This window comes from Adiantum capillus-veneris, chromosome 21 (assembly GCF_014529385.1).
Source record: "Adiantum capillus-veneris isolate H3 chromosome 21, ASM1452938v2, whole genome shotgun sequence".
In the NCBI taxonomy this organism is placed as follows: Eukaryota; Viridiplantae; Streptophyta; class Polypodiopsida; order Polypodiales; family Pteridaceae; genus Adiantum; species Adiantum capillus-veneris.
In genome coordinates this window covers 82,617,861-82,639,641 of record NC_140951.1, presented here as the reverse complement: position 1 = coordinate 82,639,641, position 21,781 = coordinate 82,617,861, and the positions used below count along the sequence as shown (strand labels likewise).

The window sequence follows — 21,781 nt, the reverse complement described above, 5'->3', positions numbered from 1 at the left end:
GAAACCAAATACAACACATATGATAAAGAACTACTATCAGTAGTCCATGCTCTAGACATTTGGAAACACTATCTTATGGGCTTTGAAGTTCTAATCAAGACGGACCAACAGGCCATTAAACATCTTCATTGATTTGTCAAAGAGTTAAACGTCATCATGGTAAGTCTTATGGTCTTTTAATGCCCCTCCCTATCTTGCTGGCCCTTGGGAACAAATCTCCATGGATTTTATCACAGGACTTCCCACCACATCCTCACACAATGATACGTTATGGACCATAGTTGGCCGTTTTAGCAAACAAGCATACTTTGTACCTTGCAAAAAGACATTGTCCGCATCACAGGATGCAAACCTTTTCCTCAAAACCATCTTTCCTATCATGGCTTCCCCAAGGTCATTCTCTCTAACCGAGATGGCCGCTTCTGCAATCACTTTTTGGTTGCCCTAGCCAAAAACTTAGGCTCTACAATGGATTTCACATCTGCATTTCACCCTGAAAGTAATGGTCAAATAGAAGCCACGAACAACACCATTATGGACCTCCTTAGATCTTATACCATTGAAAATACTGCAAACTGGGACCAACACCTCCCTATGCTTCAATTTTCTTACAATAACACTCCTCACTCCTCCACAAACCATGCACCCTTTGAAATTGTCTATGGGAAGAGACTCCTTGTCCCTGTATCCACTATTAGCACTGATGTTCCTACGGCTGACGCTTTAGCAAGAGACACCACACACATTTTACAAGAAGCCACAACTTGCATTAAAAACAAACACAACAAAGATACACTACACAAGCCAAGAAGAAAGGAAGACCTGCACCTTTTAAAGAAAACGACCTTGTTTGGCTTAGAATAGAAAAACGATGCTTGAAAAGCGTAGAAAAACATCCCAAAGTAAAATTGGCCCCTAGATTTTATGGCCCATTCAAAATCCTTCAAAAGATCAATGACAATGCGTTCTGCTTGGGCATTCCCTCACATTGGAAAATACACAACTCCTTCCAAGTTAGTTTGTTGAGACCACATAAGGGACCTATTCTCGATACTCCTTCCACATTTGACCCCCCCTTAACTGAGGACGACGAAGAAATTCTGATTCCCGAAATAATTTTAGATCATGACATGACCACTATCCACAGAGGAAACCAGTACATAAGATATTTGGTAAAATATAAAAATCATTCTTTGGAAGAGTGTCAATGGATTTTTGAACAATCGTTGTGTCTGCACTACCATCACTTGACACTTGCATATCACACACCTACAAACACAGATTTGTCGATTTAGGTAGTGCCTGTCTTTCAAGTGCTGATTTGTTGGTTTAGGTAGCACTAGTGTAGATTCGTCGATTTAGGCAACACCAACTTAAAATGCAGATTTGCCGATCTAGGCAGCATTAGTGCAGATTCGTCGATTTAGGCAGCACGAAATTAAATGCAAACTCGTCGATCTAAGCAACATTAGTGAAAATTTGCCAATTTATGCAGCACGTCCATTGGTGTAGATCCGCCGGTTTAGGCAGCACCAATTACTAGACCACTATACCAATGGCTGGTAACCACTGTTGCTAGTTTTGTTTTGGTAACAATTAAGGACAATTGTCTTTCAATCCCGGGGTATGTGATGGAGTTCATATTTTAATAATTTATTGTGAAATATTTGATATTTTGATGAAGCATTGCAATGTTGATTTGAACTGTGGAGTATGATCACTTGTCGTGTGTTGTGTGAGCAGATCAGTGAGACTGGTAGGTGTTGGAAAATAAGGTGATAGCAGTTATTCGGAATAAAACTGCCACCATTGGATTTCGTGGCAATCATTAGTATTTTATGGTTCATTTATAAGTTGATATGTAGACAGCTATTTATTGTTATATTGAAATCTTTACGAACCATGACTATTTTATGCCCAAGTCCAAACTGATGTACCTCATTTTCTAGCATGAACTTTTCTAGTAAAATACGTGCAAGAGGGACATGCTCACTCTTGCACGGGGGGAGATTGCACCCAGTGCCTATGACCATTCTTCTCTCCTCTCCTCTCTTCTCAATCGTTGTGCCAGTGTAGCACTCTGCTTTAGGAGATGCACTTCACGCGCTCTCCTACACTCTCTCGTTCTCTGTCTCTCACTTATTGTGTATTGCTTGATTATGTGCAAAGCTGGTGTATCAGGTATGCAACGTTTTTTATTTAGTCATGTTAGTACGTAGATTTGGGATATTTGCAGGTTCGCTATCCTTCCGCCTGCAGCAAGTCATGGATAGCCACTATCAGCCCTTCACTCCAACAAAGCCCCTATGCATCTAAAAATACTGCTTTGACATATGCCTCATGGAATTTGTGTTGTTTTTTGTGAACCAATTTCTCAAATGACAACTAAAATTTGAGTAGCATGGGTTGCTCTTACTAGCCAATAGGTCACCTAGAAAGTGAGAACACTTTGTGTGTGTCATGACAACTTGTTGAAATGAACCATCAGGCTTTCGTAAAAAGAGAGGGAGTGAGAGTGTGTGTCTTTGTATTCATCATTGTTGTAATGCAAAGCGTATACCCAAATCTTCATCATACATCATTGCATGTGCAATTTTTTCCATTGTGACGATTGTCCTGTGCACTTTTGTTATCATGTCTACCATCACCACAACATATGTATTGTTCCTTTGCGTTCAATGTAGCCTCATGTGCAAGTACCTTTTGCCAAGGTTATGGTCATAATTGATGATACTCTGTTGACATTGTGTCTCAGACCAGGGAGTATAGGTCCAAAGTGGGTGGGTGTAAAAATAAAGAGACGACAGTGTGCATGCAAGGCTTGCATAGTGACTTAGAGATGGTAGATTGATCACAAAGGGTTTGAAATGTCCCTATACGTGAGTGCTAGCATCACTCACAAGGGGGATTTGTTACCATATTATGATAGTGACGTGTGTGAAAACACTTAGGCCTGTCGAGGCACTTTTTTCCCTTGCTAGGAGGTCCCCCCACCCCGTTCCAACCCAAAATTCTATACATGGAGATCACACTAAAATAAGCTTTATCTTTGTATTAGCACACTAAGTAATACTACTTTGAGTATTGTGTGTTTGAACTTCCCCTTTATCTTCTCCATCTTTGTGTAAATTTCTAAGCCATATTTCCAACATCTTCATCCAAAACTTTTATAAATAACACTTTTTAAATAAATATATATATATATAACGACTTATCCAAGTGTTTATCTCCAAAGAAATTGTATATTACTGTTATGTGTCCATTACCTTGAGAATGATATGTATATTTCTTATACCCATGTTAGAAGCACACATGTTGTACTTATCTTCACCTAAAATAATAAAAGTTGAAATAGCTATAAACCCTTCAAAGCCAAGACCACAAAATGCCATCAACTTTAAAAAAAAACAATGACATCATAACATATAATATAATCAATGAATTAAGAATCACAATAAAAGTGACCTCATCAAATGGAATAAAGTGAGCGAGTTAAGAAGACAATGTAGCATGTATAAGTAATAAGGCTATTTGTTAAGAGACAACCACTGACGGTGTATAGATAAGCAACATATACGGAAAAAAAAGTAGATCTAAAGTCCCTTCTAAGGTCCCTTCTTCACTTATCTTTATTTCAAATAGGCCCAATTCTATATGAACATATGTACATAATAAGCTCCAATAATAACTAACTATGAGCTATTTCCTAATTTGTATCTTTATGCTTGTTATAAGTGACTGCACTCTATGATATAAAAAGAAAGACATTATACTGGAAAAAAAAATATCAAATTCTTGCTTTTCATATTGATTGGTACTTAGATAGCTAAATTAGGTTCTTTGAAATAGAAAAACGCCAGCCAAAAAAACAAGATGATCACCATGGCATGTTAGGGAAGTGCAATACAAAAGTAGACGAGGGTTGTGTTTGTAGAAGTTATCACTTTATTTATTTACAACATGTATTTTGGAAGGTTGTAGAGAGAGTCTATGATAAGGGAAGTGATAGATATAAGGCAAAAGTTGACTAATAGATCAAGTTTGCTTTAGTGATAAAATCATGGAGAAGTTTCTTGTTGACCAAATTTGTGTTACCATACATATGTGGTAGTGATGTGTGTGAACACACTTAGGACCGCCAATGCATTTTTCCCCTCATTAAGAGGTTTTTTCCCATGTGCATTGTATATACGTCCATCACTCTAGGGATAACTTATCTTTCCATTGCACACTAAGTACTACTTCTCTTTGTTGTGTACCTTGAGCTTATTTATCTTCTCCAAGCTATGTGTGTTTCCTTGCAACCCTATTCCAAGAATTGGTATCAGAGCAGGTTTTGTGCTCTTGGGCTTAATCGCCAACATGGCTAGCACACACCTGCTCACTTTCTCATATTTTGGTGAGCTTTGGGGAGTGCCATCAGGTTGACAAATACTTCGAACATGTTCAATGAGCTCGGTCTGCTCAGATTTTCCATTCGGGCTCATTTTGGCCTCTGTTTCCACTACATGCAGTACTATGATGTCAATTTTGTCCTTTTGTGCAAAATTTCTATTAGTGTTGTTTTTTGCATAATAGATCCCTTAAAGTCTTCTTTGGGTTGTGCTGTATAGCACGCGCCAATCCCGCTTTGTTGCTCCTCTTTTTGAGAAGTTTTCACATCAAGTTTAGGCAATCGCCATGGCTGACAATAACACAAATGTGTTCAAGATGTTTGTTGTTGAGGATAAGTTGGATGGGGGAAATTACCCGATGTGGGCTTACATGATGCAACATGTGTCAAAGGGTGTTTGGAATGTTGTGCATGCCATTGATATATGTCCTAGCTATGTGGATACAGGCGATACTGAGGATGTTGCTAGTTTTGATGGCAAGATTACCGCTGCTAGAGTTGTTTTGCCTATGGCTGAGCAGGCTCATTGGGATGCTAGAGATGTGCAAGCCCATGCATTGATTGCATTATCTGTGAAGCACACTATTACTCCTCACATTCGTTCAGGTAAATCTGCAAAACAGGCTTGGGATATTCTGGTTGGTCTTTATGCAAGTCACAATGAGGCTAAAATTCCATTGCTGCATAAAGAGCTGGAGTCCAAGCTTATGCATGAGGAAGATGAAATGGAAACTTTCCTTACTGGTATTAAGGGATATTAATGAGCAACTTATTTCTGCAAGCGAAGTCATTTCTCACAATTTCCTTGTGCAAACTATTCTTGATGCTTTCGTAGGTTCTTACCAGACTTTTGCTAGTACTTGGAGAATTACGACCCGAGGAAATCTTGATGTTGTCAAGTTTGATGCATTATGTAGATTGTTGTTGCAAGAGTCACTATCAAGAAAGAACATGGTGCAGTTGAACATGCCTTTATTGCCGCTCAAAGAAAAAGTGGTAACAACAATGTAGCCACTTCTCATGGTTCTTCTGTGAGTGCTAAAGAACCTATTCCTAATGCTTTTTTTGGCAGCACTTTGCTTGGGAATTCTGGTGAAAAGGGCAAAAAGAAGATGCGTTGCCATTATTGCAAGGCCAATGATCACTTGATTAAGTAGTGTCATAAATTGAAGGCAAAAGAGGCTAAGAAGAAAGAGGCTAGTTGCACTACAAGTGCAACAATTGTAGAATATTCTATGAAACTCCTATGAAAGGAGATTGTGAGAGTGGGTATTAAGTGCTGACTGCACTTATGATCCTTCTGTCCATGATGCTTGTATGTCACTTGCTGAAGATTCTCATGTGTGGTACTTTGACAATGGTACTACAAAGCACATTACCTATCATTGTGACTTGTTTACCTCTCTCAAGGATGTCCCTCATGAGAATACAGTCACTTGTGCCAACAATACCTCTCATCCGATCAAGGGAGCTTGCTAGACTTGGTCTTGTTGTGAAATTTGTGGATGACAGATGTACAGTTCATGATCTCAGTTTTTGTGATGAAATTGTTGCATCTAGCATTTTATGTTGTGAGCTATATAAGCTCACTTTGTATGACAAGTGTGGGCAAAATTTTGCAAATGCACTTGTGGATTCAAAGACTCTTTCAGATGCAAAACATTGGCATGCACGTTTTGGGCATCTGAATTTTGCCAGTTTGCTACGTTTGCAAAAAACTAATATGGTTGCTTCATTGCCGCCTCTTTAAGAACCTCTGAAGCGTGTTTGTGAAGGCTGTATTGAAGTTCAAAGTTTCCAAAGGATGGTTTGGTTAGGGCTACATGGAAATTGTAGCTTGTGCATAATGATGTTTGTGGTCCCATGCAAACTCCGTCCTTGGGCAATTACCTTTACTTCTTGACTTTCATTGATGATTACTCTAGGCATGCATAGGTATATCCGCTTAAAGCTAAGTCCAAACTATTTATGTGCTTCAAGCAATTCCTAACGATTGTTGAACATGTCTCTAAATGTACTATGGGCACCCTCCGTTTAGATCAAGGGGGGGAGTATATGTCTCATGAGTTTAATGCATTTCTCGCTAGCCGTGGGATAAAACACCAATGTACAGTGCCATATAACCTCAGTAAAATGGTGTTGTTGAAAGAAAAAACAGGTTTCTTATAGAAATGGCACGATGTATGGTCAAAATTCAAGCTTTGCCACGTTTATTTTAGCTTAAGGCTATTATGTGTGCCACTTATGTACTTAACGAGTGTCCTACAAAAACTTTGCAGTCTATGACTCCTTATGAAGCATGGCGGGATAAAAAGAAATTTATTGATCACATGCGCGTTTTTGGTTGTTTGGCTTATGCTTTGGTGCCATAAACGTTGCGCAAAAATTTGGATGATAAGACTATTAAATACATCTTTGTTGGTTACAGTTCTAAAAGCAAAGGTTACAGGTTATACCATTCACAAATGAAACGTATCTTGGTGTCACGGGATGTTGTGTTTGTGGAAGATTCTGTTCAGCCCTTGTTGTCATGTACTAGAGACACTAATGTAAGCTCATAGGACATTTATGACAGTTTGTTGCCACTTTTCAGTGGTGGAAATTTGAATGTAAATTTGAATCAGGAAAATGTAGAGTCTATGGGGGTTTTTAAAAATGTTATAGATCAGCCTATTACTGATGCAGATGTACATGATGTACTTGATGTGGAAATGACTAAGAATAAGCATGCTAGAGGTATACTAAAATGGCTCGTGCATACTTTGCGTGACAATAAATTGGATGCACCTTTATCTAATCATACTTGTTTAGCTTCTCGCCATGCATCTTATTCATCAAATTGCAATGCTTTGGCTGTTTCTAGTTTATGTGATGTATAGGAACCTCTATCTCTTGATAAAGCATAGAATTAAGAAATTGGGATGATTGACATGCAATCAGAATATGATGCACTTTTAGAAATGACACATGGACTTTATGTGATTGCCTCTTGGCAAAAAGGACATTGGTACAAAGTGGATTTACAAGTTGAAACTTAAGTCAAGTGGTGAAATTTTGCAAAAAGTTATGCACAACAAAAAGACATAGATTATGAAGAGACTTTTGCTCCCACTTGTCGTATGAGTATTGTGCGTTTTTTGTGTGCATTGGTAGCTCATTTTGGATGGGATGTACATCAATCAGATATTGTTACTGATTTCTTGAATGGTAACATATATGAGGAAGTTTATGTAGCGCAACCTCCCATTTTTGTCATTAAAGGGCAAGAAGATAAAGTGTGAAAATGTAAGAAAGCTTTGTATGGGCTAGAGCAATCTCCTCATGCTTGGGGGGTGCTTGGTATGAGAAATATGGCACTCATTTGGTTAAATGAGGCTTTCATTTTATAGTCCAACAGAAAGCACTTCGTATGTAAAGCGTGAGGGTGATGTACTTCTCATCGTTGTTCTATACGTGGATGATTTGCTGATCACTGGTCCAAATGAGACACATACTATTGAATTTAAGGCTATTTTGAATGCTAATTTCAAGATGAAAGACTTGGGGTTGTTGCATCATTACTTGGGTATACAATTTAAGCAATGTGATGGTGGTATAGCCTTGTGTCAGACAAGTTACATAGATACATTGCTATGTAAGCTTGGACTTGAGACTGCAAACCTATTCCTACTCCCATGGAAAGAAGTTTGAAATTGATTTTTCATGATGTTGGTGATCCTACCAATGTCACTCTTTACCAACTGATGCTGGATGCCTTATTTATGTATGCAACACAAGGTTAGATATTCATTTTACAGTCTCACATGTCAGCAGATCGATGCATAGCCCAGCGTCTAAGTATTGACAAGCTGTCAATAGGATTTTTTGCTACTTGAGTGGCACTCTGTATCTTGGGTTGTTTTATCCCAAGGGGGAATCATTGTTGCCAGATTTACATACTTTTTTGGACTTAGACCGCTCTGATTGTTTTGACACACGAGGGTCCACAAGTGGTTTTTGTTTCATGCAGGGCAGTTCATGCATATCATGATTGAACAAGAAGTAACCTACTATGGCCACTTCTAGTTTTGAGGTTGAGTAGTACATGGCAATTTTCACAACTATGGTTGAATGTGTATGGCTCACACGCCTTATTGCTGATTAGGGTGTTGGACAGGACACTACCAACATCATCCACATTGAAAGTCAGAGTGCATTGGTAGTTGCGAGGAGCCTAGTTTTTCATGCTCACACAAAGCACATTGAGGTGCATTACCAGGGAGAGACTCTCAGTAGGAGAGATCAGCTTGGCTTATGTGCCAACACAGGACAACCTTGCAAATCTGTTCTCACAAAGGAATTGCCTCGTGAGAAGTTCGAAGCTTTTCACAAAGCTTTGGGCTTACTCCCCTTTGTGGATTGATCATGCACTCATGGCATGGCACTTCCCTATACGCTATGTGCTAGCTCTCGTTCACCACATCACTCCCAGGAGGAAGGATTTGTCACCATTTGTCACCATACATATGTGGTAGTGATGTGTGTAAACACACTTAGGACCGCCGAGGCATTTTTTCCCTCATTAAGAGGTTTTCCCCCCTGTGCATTGTATATACGCCCATCACTCTAGGGCTAACTTATCTTTCCTAAGTATTACTACTCTCTGTTGTTTGCCTTGAGCCGCTTCATTTTCTCCAAGTTGTGTGTGCTTCCCTGCAACCCTATCTCCAACAATTTGGACCAATTTGAAGTTTTAGTTTGTTGTTTTTTGAAATAGATGTCAACTAAACTATTTAAAGAAATCAATGTGATTATTTCAATATAATGTGGGATTCTAGAGTTAATATCGACATTGAAGTGAGTTCAAAGTATGATTGAATGACATTGATCACATGATTGTAGAAAATTTTCTAAGGAATGATGAGCCTAAGTAATTTTGTGTGAAACTCTAAATTAACAACAATAATTTTTAATGAATATGGCACCAATTAATGGCGTTTTCCTTCTTGCAACATTCTCCTCATCAAGTATTACTTGTGGTCTGTATATATGAGTTTCCCCTTTAAAATGTTATTTCACTATTTTATCAAATTTAGGAAGATCTAAGCGTAATCCCTAATGATGATACATGTTGGGATAAAGTAACAAGTGAATGCTAACATTTGCATATTAAAACCAGAAGTTGAATAGAAATTTTTGAGGCACTTAAATGAAAGAACGATTTATAACTAAGAAAGTACATTTTAGACCAAAAAGTTGCAAAGGAAGTCATTAATTTATTAAATAAAGGGATCCATTTACAAACTAAACAAAGACAAAACAAGGTGAAGATCACATAGGCATGGTAGAACATGGAAGCCTCTCAAAAAGAGTCTTTGAACTTCCAACTCTACCCTTTATAATTTTCACAATTCTAAATCTAAGCAATGGAAGAAAAAGTAAACTATGCCATGTGAACTTAGGAAAAATAAAAAATTACAAAGAACATGCAGGTGAGGGTGTGTGGGCACAATCCCAAAGAACTAGGTGATACGAAGCATCATATCGCAAAAAAAAACATAGAAGCTGTGAAGGAATGTGTGTTTATTTATATATATCTGTTTTACTAAAGTAAAACCAAAGAAAGCTCCAAAAAGTGAATGGAACCTTGGTGATAACTCTTAAAGTCTAGACCCCACCCTTTCGAAAATGAAATAGTCTTTAGTACTGTTAAGCCGCACTCGAGGAACACATGTCCAACACTAGGAGATGTACTACCTTTCATACTTGGCCTCCATGGCTTGTTTTAACAAGTCAAAAAAAGAAGTCAAATGAGCCTTAAACGAAGAGGCCAAGTTACAATGATGATCTTTACAATACCTTCCTTTTACCAAAGAGAACACATGCCCACCATTGGTAATCTCTACACTAAAAAATTGCACCATTTGTTCCACCACCCCCTATGGCCTTCTACAAGCCAAAAAGCTTACTTCAGTACAAGGAGTCTAGACACCTTCAAATTATCAATATTGTATCGTAAGTTACAAACTACCCCTTACATACTTCTTTGTTTTTTGCAAAACACACAATTGTGAGTAGATTATATTATCATAACCAAACAATTACAAGTTTCTACCATGCTCATGATAACTTTGAGGGGTCATAGTTACATCGTCTGATAGGGGATCCACCCCATGACAAGGGATGAGCCCATACCTTTACTCAAGCAAGCCCATCATTAGGGAGCTACCTAATGATATAATGATAAGGAGTGAACCCAAACCTTTATCCATGCACGTTAGTCATTGTGGCGTCCAAGGCCCTTTTCCACTCGTCAAAGTTACCCTATTTCCCAATGGTGATGATTGCCCCTCCCGCTTTCTTAGATTATCTACGTAAACTTAGCAATTTTCATGGCATTCTATAAAAATCCGATAGTTCCTTATCTTCCAAATATATTTGAAGTAACAAATCTCACGATTTGCGTTGCGATAAGCAGTGCTTGGTTGTTGAAAACCTTCCCTCCCAAGAAGAGATCGTTCTTGAAGAATCCTATTCTAATCTTCAATCTTATGGTGCAACCAAGATACACAACTAATTGGGCAGAACGTATGGTAATTGTTGCCGGTTTCACATTCGAAAGCAAGAGTCTTTTGAACCCTTTGCAAATCTTCCCTGCCATGCCACAAATCGCCGAGCACTCCTTGAATAGGTGAGGGAGGTCTTCACTAGCTGTTCTGCATTGCGCACATCTATCTGGACCAATTCCCCTGGTGAAAACCTTCACCCTAGTCGACAAAGGCTCCCCATAAAACCTTCCATATAAAGACCTTCATCCCATGCGGCCATTGTGGGCACCATATGTTCTTCACAATTGTCTCCCATCTCGACTCTGGCCAGTGCTTGCCCCACTGCTTGTTAAACAGAGAGAACCAATCCTCCAAATACATAAGTGCTAAGTACACTTCCTAAGTTTGAGGTTTAAGGAAAAGTCTGTTCTTCGGGCACTGCCAAGCTTTCCACTCGAACTTGGATCCACAGTTCAACAAACACCACTTGTTAAGCCGTTCTAAGGCTCTATTGATCAATAATCTTTCAATGCCATTGAGATTATAATGGAGAGCTAGTTGGTTTGTTCCTTTCAAGTTATAATTGATGTAATCCCAAAGCTGGCTTAGACGTTAAATACCTTCATTATTAATCTTCCTAGAAACTTCCCTCTAAAAAGGGGTCAAAAGGATGCTTCCAACCTTAGAGAGCGAAGGGGACCAGTGAGTTATAGAATTGTGAAAATGTCTTGACAACTCTCTCCATTCCAAGGACTCTGTTGCCCTATTGAGTGAGCTTGCCAGTCAAATCCCCAAGTTTCAGGATGGCGGAACCAGGGGCAAGAAGCTTGTCGTACACTTCAAGCCCTTTTCACTAGCCACCTTTCGAGCGTAATTTAGAGCTTTCAATCATAGCCTTAGCCATAATAGCCCAAGCCTGGTCTTGATTTGCAAGTGTAACCACAAACTTGGTACACTGGGTCTCTACATGAGTGTCAGGGTTAAGAATCCCGAGTCGCCTTCCTCCATAGGTCTCGCAACGGTCTCCATTTAGCCCTTTGCTAGGCATCGAGTCTTTAGTGATATGTTGTTTTCTTCATGTATTGTTATCATATAATAACCAAGGTGAAAATTCACTATGGCCTACATAAAGCTATTTAAAGGGTATACAAATGTCAACACCCTCTCACAAGGGCCTAAAAGAAATAATATAAAAAAAGTTTATTATCAATAGCTTGCCACGTGGCAATTTGCAAGCTTTATCCAATGGTCCATAGAATTGTACTCAAATCCAACCCTTTATCAAGAACTACTTATGTAGTCCAAAAAGAATTGTATTTTGTGAAGGAAAAAGAGGAGCATAGCTATTGATTCGAAGTATTTGGGGGAGCACCTCTCCATTCCATAGCACTATAACTTACTCTGATACCATTGCAACAATGGAGGCCATGGCAAACCTCCAAAACAAAAAATAATCATACAAAGAAGATTGTGTGTGTGTATGTAGTCTAGATCCTTTAAAAGCCAAGCCAAGAAATACACAATAAAAGAGCTACGAAGAGAGAGATAGACAAAGACAGAAAGGGGCCCGGAGGGGGGGGGAGTTTAAGAGACATCTTCAAGATTAATGTATGATGTTACCCTTTTGTCTAAAGTTGGCCTACATGTGCTCATTTATGCACAACAACTCTCCCCTAAAGTGGGCTCTCAAGGCTAACACTCTAGAGATGTGGGCTTCCTCCTCATGAGGGTGTCATGCTCTCCTTAAAGGAAGGAGATTCCTCCTCCTAAAAAGCTATTTTAATAAGGTGTAGGAGAAAGAGGTGTAATGCCTTCACTTGAAGAAATACCAACACTTCAAGAAATTTTGACAACGAGGGTGTAAGTAACAACATGTGCCTACAACAAACCTCCCCTTTATGCAATACCTTCACTTGAGACACAGATGTAGGTGAAAATATGTTTGTACAACAAACCTTCCCTCGGTGGGTTGCCTGAAATAAGAGGTAAATTTGGATTGCTGTGACGAGAACGATGCATTGGCAAAGTTTCCATGGAGTGCTGAATGTAAATCAAGACCAATTTTTGATACTCAGGTCCATAATATGGAAAGTAGTGCTATGGGAGCTTTTCATTTGCCAAAAAATTGGCATACCTCACAATCAATAAATCAAATTAGAAAGTTTAAAAGCCGGGTGAATTATATAAGAGAGAAGCAAAATTGTACATTTTTGAAAGGTTTTTGATAGAGCAATGAGAAGTGCACCAAAGATCAGGAACTAATAATAATAAAAGAGCCTGCTTCTTAAGGACAGCCATAATTTCGTTAAAAAAAGCATCCGTTTAGAAAAAAATTGTTCTTCGGGAACACTGCTACACATGTCTCTCACAAGACAGAAGGAGAAGACGGAGAAGCAGATCGCCACCATCGCCATCCGCGTCTGCCATCTACAGGTCTGTCTATCTTGTCTTATAGCTCCCTATATTCACCTCCTCGTGCTGTGTTTGTTGCACATGATCCGTTTTGTGTGTGTGTAGAGAGAGAGAGAGAGAGAGAGAGAGAGAGAGAGAGAGAGAGAGAGAGAGAGAGAGAGAGAGAGAGGATGTGATCAACGCCGAATTGGGTAAGCATGCCTGTCAGTTTTAACATGGCTGTAAGCACGTGATTCCAGTGGGCCCTTAGATGATTGTTGGCAGAGCCACCTGCTTGCATTGCGCCCATAGTCTGATCTTCTATGTGATACCCTTGGTAAGCAAAGTGATCTTTCTGCATCCACACGTCCCTGAACAACTTACCGATTTGCACATTTAACATTTAAATGCTGTGCTCATCAAGTGGATAGTTAGCTCGAGTATGTTGGTCATCAATTCTGGCTGATGGCTAGGGGTTGCTGCTTAGCTGGTTTAGATAGGAAGATAATATTTGACTTTTCTATTTGCTACTTAAGCTGCTATAAGGGTGTTATCTTCAAGTATCCAGTTGTCTAGAGGTTTTCAATTTTTATAGTATACTTTTGCTTTCTGCTAGGCTTCATTGTAGATGAATCTTGATATGCATACTCCAACCTTTGGGCGCCCACAAAATTTTAGCCAGCTAGTTCCATGCTTTCAAGTTATGGTTATGATTCATGAATCTATTCATGTCACAATGTGATGACGTGGCATGGCCTAGATAGGAACTGGCCAAGGGACGTGAACCCTAGTGAAAAGAAGCTGAAGAAGTTGTGCCAAACTTTCAGGATTTGGTGGAGTGGCCCATAAAGGGGGTTAGGGTTAAAAGACTAACCCTCCTTACTTGCAGGACTTGGCTGAGGCTTAATAAATAAAGCAAGGACTCAAATTGCGTGGAGATGCTGACGTGGTAGGATAGGAAGTTCTGGTTTTAAAAACCTAACCTTGAAGAGCACTGGCTGAGGGGCCTTAAACCTAAAGAGTAAAAACATGAAGATCTGGGGCTGATTTTTATAAATCGTGCTGACTTGCGGACTTGGCAAGCTGATTTCCGAAAATTACTCTTAACTGGTTTTTAGCAGATTTGCATGAGATTTTGGGAGTAGATGCTTTTGATACCAAGTGCTTTTGGTTTAGTAGCTTTTGGGCATCCCTTGTACTGTTTGTAAGAGTTCCCAGGGCTTCTCTCTGAGGCAGATTAGCTTGGGAGCAATCACGGAGAGAGGACCCTCGGACATTGTACCTTGTGAAGCTATGACAAAGAAATATCAGAAGGGGCGCGAGTCTTTGGGGCTAGTGCATCTGGGGACGGAAATCCACCGTTCCATGTCGACTCTCCTCTTCTCTTTCTTCCTCTCTTTTCAGTTTAGTTCAGTTGTTTGCAGTAAGCCTATTACATTTTTGGTATGGTATACCGTCTTGGAGCTTAGAATGTTTAAGGTTGTTTGTAGGCTAGCATAAGATACGTTCTAATGCAATCTTTATGTTTTTTTTTTCAATTGTGAGTAGTTTTTGCATATTTATATGAGTTCCGTTCCAAGTTGCATCTTGATGCATTTTGAGTCTAGTGGCTATGGGTGGTTTCAGTGCACAATTGTACATTAGCACGATGTTGTGGCTACTGCGCACATACCATTGTACCAACAAAGATTTTGATCAACGCCCTTACTTACAGGCTGGTTCAGCCCACCTTGTAGCTCCAACCCTTACATTTTATCGTCACGATTGTATAAATTCTCTGCTTTAGCCTTGTACTTGTTCAACCCTCATGGTGTTCCATGATCCATCTTTAACTATACCAGTAGTTGTAACAGACTTGGGACACAAAGTCGAGAATCTACCGCGACACCGCAAGAACACACTTCAATACAGTTCACAGTTCACAATTGATTCGACACTGGCCCAGCGGAGTTCTGTGCCTAGAGATATTGGCCCCAAAGACTGGCGCCCCTTTCGGTATTTCTTTTTGTATTAATCTGTTGCAAAAGTACAAGCGAGTGGGAGGCTCTCACTCCTCGACTCTACGTCCAGATGCTCTAAGAAGTGGGAAGCCCGCCCACTTATTTAAAGGTTACAAGGGATGCCAAAAGCAGAGCCCAAAAGCTGGTAAATCAAAAGCTCTTCAGAAAATAAAGCAAGTCTCTCTCTCTCTCTCTCTCTTGCGTAAATTAAAGCAGGCCATTGCGTTGCTTTTTTTCTCACGCAATGCGTAGCCAAAAACAGACCCTACGCATCTGCATTTTCGTACGTTGCCACGTGAGCATTTCCATATACCGCGCCGCAAAATCCGGCAAGGTCTGCTACGCTGCCTGCCACGTCAACATTACATCGGGGTGGGTGTGTGTGCTGGACTGTTTTCAGCAGTAGGGCAGGACAGCCACATCATCAGATAGTAGGGCAAGGTGGGTGGGTATGTGTGTACCGGGCAACAGCCACATCACAAACTCGTGAATTTGGGGTCCCTGTCGGAGACAATCGTCTCAGGCATGCCATGTGTCTGAAGATCTAGGCCACAAACAGTCGCGCTAAGTGATCCGGCTTGATTGTTTTCTTCACTGGAATGAAATGAGCGTGCTTGCTAAATCTGTCAATAACGGTCCAGATACCATCGTGACCACTCTGTGTTCTCGGGAGATAAAAAAAAATTCCATTGCAATACTTTCCCAGGGGCGGGTGGGTATGGGCAAAGGCTGTAACAATCCCTGTGCTTTATGCCTGTCAAACTTGACCTTCTGGCATACCAAGCAACTGCGTACAAACTAGTCCACATCCTTTTTGAGTCTCGGCCGAAAGAAGTATCTCTCTACCCCTTTCAAGGTGGTAGCAATGCCGCGGTGACTCGTAAAAGGTGGACAGTGGCATTCGGTCATAACCTTTTCCCTCAATCGGTTGTGTAACGCACAACATGGTTTTCCTCATCAAGTAGCCATCCCGAATGGAATATCCGCGACTGTCTCCCCGTCCCGTATCCGTGTGAAATTGTCTGCAAAATCTGTATCCGTGGCATACTGATCGACCATATCCTCGAAGCTCCTATGATGTATCGCGGAAATAGCCAGAACCAACGGCTTCCGAGACAAAGCATCCGCCACCAAATTCTTCTGTCCTTGCACATGGACAATTTGGAAGTGAAACTGTGACAAGATGTTCGCCCACCGCATTTGCTTTTCCGATAGCTGCTTATGTGACAAGAAGTAGCGTAAACTCTGATGGTCTGTGAAGACAGTAAAATCTGCTCTGAGTAGGTAATGCCGCCACTGAGTAAGAGCATGGATAACCGCCAAAAGCTCTTTCTCATGAACCTGTGCTCTCAATTCCAGCCTTGAGATCAGTCGGCTCTCGTAGGCAATGACATGGCCTTCTTGCATTAAGACTGCACCTAGACTATGACCACTAGCATCACAATATACTTCAAATGACTTCTGCAAGTGTCCGACAAAGTCAAAACTGGTCCTGTAGTCAATTTCTCTTTTAATGTTTGAAAGGAAGCCACCTCTGTGGGTCCCCACGAGAAAGGGACTCCTTTTTGTAACAGACTTGGACACTCCAAGTCGAGAATCTACCGCGACACCACAAGAACACACTTCAAAATAGTTCACATTTCACAATTGATCCGACACTGGCCCCGCGGAGTTCCGTGCCTAGAGATATTGGCCCCAAAGACTGGTGCCCCTTTCGGTATTTCTTTTTGTATTAATCTGTTGCAAAAGTACAAGCGAGTGGGAGGCTCTCACTCTCAGACTCTGCATCCAGATGCTCTGAGAAGTGGGAAGCCCGCCCACTTATTTAAAGGTTACAAGGGATGCCAAAAGCAGAGCCCAAAAGCTGGTAAATCAAAATCTCTTCAGAAAATAAAGCAAGTCTCAGTACGCTGAACTTTGTGTTGATGTATGCTCGTGTGTGTGTGTGCGTGTGGCGTGTGTTGTGTTGAGGAGCATATGTTAGTACCTAGTTCTACACCCACTATTGGGCACTGACGATGTTAGTGGGGATGTCATGGTATCTAGTCAATACTATGCTTGATGAAGCTGATGGTTATATTGTCTTGTGATTGACTACCATGGGTCTATACCTTGCACTTTCCTTCAAGGGTGAATCTGGGCTTATTCTGGACTCTCTCTCTCTCTCTCTCTCTCTCTCTCTCTCTCTCTCTCTCTCGCGTAAATTAAAGCAGGCCATTGCGTAGCTTTTTTTTTTCTCACGCACTGCGTAGCCAAAAACAGACCCCACGCATCTGCTTTTCCGTACGGTTCCACGTGAGCATTTTCGTACACTGCGCCGCAAAATCCGGCAGGGTCCGTATGCTGCTTGCCACGTCAGCATTACAGCGGGGTGTGTGTGTGCTGGACTGTTTTCAGGAGTAGGGCAGGACAGCTACGTCATCAGACAGCAGGGCAAGGCGGGTATGTGTGTAGTGGGCAGCAGCCACGTCACCAGTTTGTGATAGTAGCTTTGTATTTTCTTTTCATTTTAACCTTTTCAGAGGCACCCATCTAATACTTACATAGGTCTATTTGTATTTTTGTCTTGTGTGGTTTGTTCAAAGGTTTTGTTTACCCTGTTGTTCTTTTGTTTACCTTGCTGGTTGAGCCAAGATAGTTTGTTCTTTTCTCTCTTTTCTTTTTGCTCTCCTTGTCCCGAGTAATCTTAGTTGCATCTATTTACTCTATTACAGAGAAGGGAATTTAGGTGGTGCCATGTGGCGCTAAATGCGAAATTGCTTTTACAAGGCACCGTCAAGAGCCGGAAAACAATAGGCGAGAGCTAGGCTTCATGAGCCGGAAGGTATGCGTGCAAGGGTCAGGAGCTGAAGGTGAAAAGGTGAGATGAAGTTGTAGCCATGCGAGAGAGAGAGAGAGAGAGAGAGAGAGAGAGAGAGAGAGAGAGAGAGAGAGAGAGAGAGAGAGATTAGTGTGTGTGTGTGTGAGAAGAAGAAGAAGAAGAAGAAGAAGAAGAGAATTTTAACGTCGTAGGTGTCACAAGACGGGCACTACGTGCCAGTAGAAAAGAACAGACTGAACAGACTTTTAGCACTTCAATAACAACTGAACTGAGAGAGAGAGACGACACGTGAATTCCACCCCAGAGAGTATTGGCCCCAAACCTTGGTGCCTCTTTTTGTATTTCTTTATATTGCATCATCAAAATACAAGCCAGTACTCCAGACTCTGCACCTTCTCCAGGAAGCATGCCAAAGAATGAGCCCTTAGCCCATATTTAAAGACCCTTGGCCTATGAAAGCAGTTTACATGAAAAGCCTTCAAACTCAAAAGCTTCTGGTCCAAGAGCAATGCTAAAAGGCTGTCAACGGAAATCACGGAATTCCGTATAACTGCCAACGCAAAACGCGTAAATTTGTACAGTCTACCACGTCATCATGTCAGCGCAATTTTCAGATTTTTTGTACAAATGCCACGTCATCAGTTGCGCAAGTCTTTGTGTGGGTCTTGCTTTATTTTAATGTCTTTTATGTCTTTGGGGCCCCATCGGACGGGGTCCCCATAAGTTGATAGGACTTCTTCGTCTACTACTTGTTCTTAGGGTTTAGTCCCCTTGGCCAGGATCTCCAAGTTGGCTCCATTCTTCAAGGCTTTGACACGTTAGCAGTTTGTGACATCTCCCCTTCTTGAAAGTGAGTAATTGTCCGCGATTATAGCATATCTGCAAAACAACTCAAGCTAGCTCAAAAATTTCCGAGGGACAATTAGTTTGCTCGTTTGGTTAAGGAGTTAGCTTCTCCGTTTGGCTCTTTTGATCAAGGAGTTGGCTTCTCCTTTCGTCCAGATCGGAACTCTCGATATTCCGGCGTAGTAAAATTAGCCATCACACCCAGACCACACTGATCTTCCACGAGTGTCTTGATGCACTAAATTTACATACCCAGGCAATCTCATCCAATGAGGAATAATTCAGTGGTCTGCACATCACAAAGCAACACAAATGCTCACATATGCATGTTACAAGACATAGAAACATAAAGCTGTCGATGAACACTCCTCCCGTATAACCTAACAAGGTCCGGGCCGGGAAATATTCAATGACTTTCTCATCACTCCTCCCACATAACCTAAAAAGGTCCGGGCCGGGAGATATAGAGGCCTTTTACAACCAAACGCCCCTCAGAACGCAGCCTACGTCGTTTGGAGGTGCTGAGAGTAACCACTGCTCAGACTTCTTAATACTCCTCCCGTATAACCATCCAGGTCTTGGCTGGGAGTCACAACAACAATACTCCCCCCGTAAATAACCACAAGGGTCCGGGCCATGAGTAAAAACAACACTTTTCAATCATTCAATACTCCCTCCGCAAATAACCACAAGGGTCCGGGCCATGAGTATGAACAAGCATTCTCAAACATCATTTCTCACTACTTCACCCGGCCCGGGAGTAAAATCACCAATCATTGAAACCGGTATTAAAACCAGAGTCAAACATTTCAAATTGGCACCAAAACAGGTTCAAAACAGCTACCATCCATTTCAAACAAATTCCAAATAGGATCACCAAACAAGTTCTCTAACAGAGTTCAAACTTAAAAAGCAATCTCGACATCAGTCGAGCTCGAAAAGTTGACTCATTTTTCATCTTGAAACCTACATAAAAAATTAGGGTTAGGTTCATTCGATAATGTCGTAGCCGAGCACAGCATGGTCTATCAGCTCTTGGACAGACAGTGTTTCTTTGGCGGCGATGGTAGTCCCAAGATAGCAATCGCACTGGACCTCCAAGGTCATCTGCTCGTGAAGAGACATCTATTGAGAGATGTCGAGAAATTTCAAGTTGGAATCTGCTAGGGTTTCCATGGCAAGCATTTCAGGATACCCCACTCTTCCAGAAGTTGCACTCCGAAGGAAGATGTCAGAAACCATATAACTTCGGGCAAAATTTTTCTTGAAAGCTTGCCAAGTCCTTGGAAGTGTGCGGCTTGGTAGCTATAGACATCAACATCTGCATGGCACTGCTTCGGGCAAAATTTTTCTTGAAAGCTTGCCAAGTCCTTGGAAGTGTGCGGCTTGGTAGCTATAGACATCAACATCTGCATGGCACTGCTTTTGAGAAAAACAGTGACTCGAAACAAATCTTGGATCCTTCTTTTGCAAGTGATCTTTTTGGCTTATGCCCTGTAAGACATGAGCGGTGAAGATGGGAGCATGCCCGATGCGCGATGTATGAAGGGTGGGAGTGGCTAATAATCCGGGGCCAAGCCGGGGCCCGAAGATATTGCAAAACGCTAAGTGGTCATGTTGATGCAAAAACGCTAGGGCTGAATTCTGATCTGTTGTGGAAATCTGATAACGCTATGGCCGATTTGTTGTGTAAATCTGCTAACGCTAGGGCTGATCTGCAATGCAAACGCCAGGGTTGATCTGTCATGCAAAAACGCTAGGCTTTCAGATGGGCTGAAAACTCTAGGTCTGTTGCGGGAAGGTGGTCTTGCTGAGAAGATGCCTGTTGAACGCAAAGTTCCTGCTGCCTCTTCTGCCAGAAAGTGCTAGCGCTAGGTTTCTTAAGTACTTGCTTGGTAAAATTGCCCTACCCAGTTCCCAACAAAAGTCACTTAAAAATAATAAGTGGAAAAAAATAGGGAAAATATGTCTATGCACGGTAAAAATGCTCCTGATGGGTTCTAATGGAAATCTGATGATCATGTTGCGTGCAATCAGAGGATATGCATCTACTCTAAGTGTCTAGACATGCACGGTCTGCGAACAGACTCACAAAAGTGCCAGATCACTTCCTAATCTAACTGAACTGAACCCATGTCATGAAGTAGCTTGTCCACGTACACATAGTGTTGGATGTGCATGTGACATCCCCTCCTTTTCAAAGTGAGGTACTGGTACCGAACCGTATGGTGTCGAGGGAGATCGCCAACAGCGTTTGAAATCCTCGGAAATACTCTTCGCCGGCCCACTCTGATGCGTGGGTCATGCGATACTTGAACTTCATAAAGGTCTGCAACGCTTGCTACTATGGGCCGCGCCGAAAGCGACAGTCATCTGAGGCTTCTTCAATGCGTCAACTTCGTCTAGAGTCATGCGTCTACCTTCTTCAAGAATCTCCAAGGATGAAAATTCCTGAAACCACTTCTAACACAAAAAACATGAACATACCCATTCCATGTAAAGTGACTGGAAAAAAACTATTCCTTCGAAAAAACTGTGCATGCAATATAGATGAACATAGTGACGAAGTGCCAAACCGTTCATCAAACACACGCAAACAATGGGGTCGAATCTCGACTTTCCGATCTAAATCAATCAACTGTGGCAAAACACAATGGAAATGCTGATGCTTGATGCTCAATTTTTCTTGTGCTCTTTCTGAAACTATGTCATGCCAAGGAAGAGACGTGGAATGTGAATTCCTTGGGTGCAAACATTTCATCTTTTCATGAATCATCCGCATACATCCGTGCTCATTCATGAG

The 21,781-nt window shown here is 41.2% G+C and overlaps 1 protein-coding gene across 3 annotated transcripts in view; it reads left to right on the top strand.

Annotated features, from left to right (window-relative positions):
• The first annotated feature begins 13,195 nt into the window (after positions 1-13,195).
• Positions 13,196-21,781, top strand: part of LOC147431246 (CLEC16A-like protein) — a 107,827-nt gene continuing 99,241 nt past the window's right edge. For 2 of the 3 annotated variants that reach the window (XM_086493861.1, XM_086493859.1), the window contains exon 1: positions 13,196-13,353. The gene's annotated coding sequence lies outside the window, so the exon portion shown is untranslated. The remainder of the gene's footprint in view (positions 13,354-21,781) is intronic. The other variant, XM_086493860.1, reaches the window with a different exon arrangement.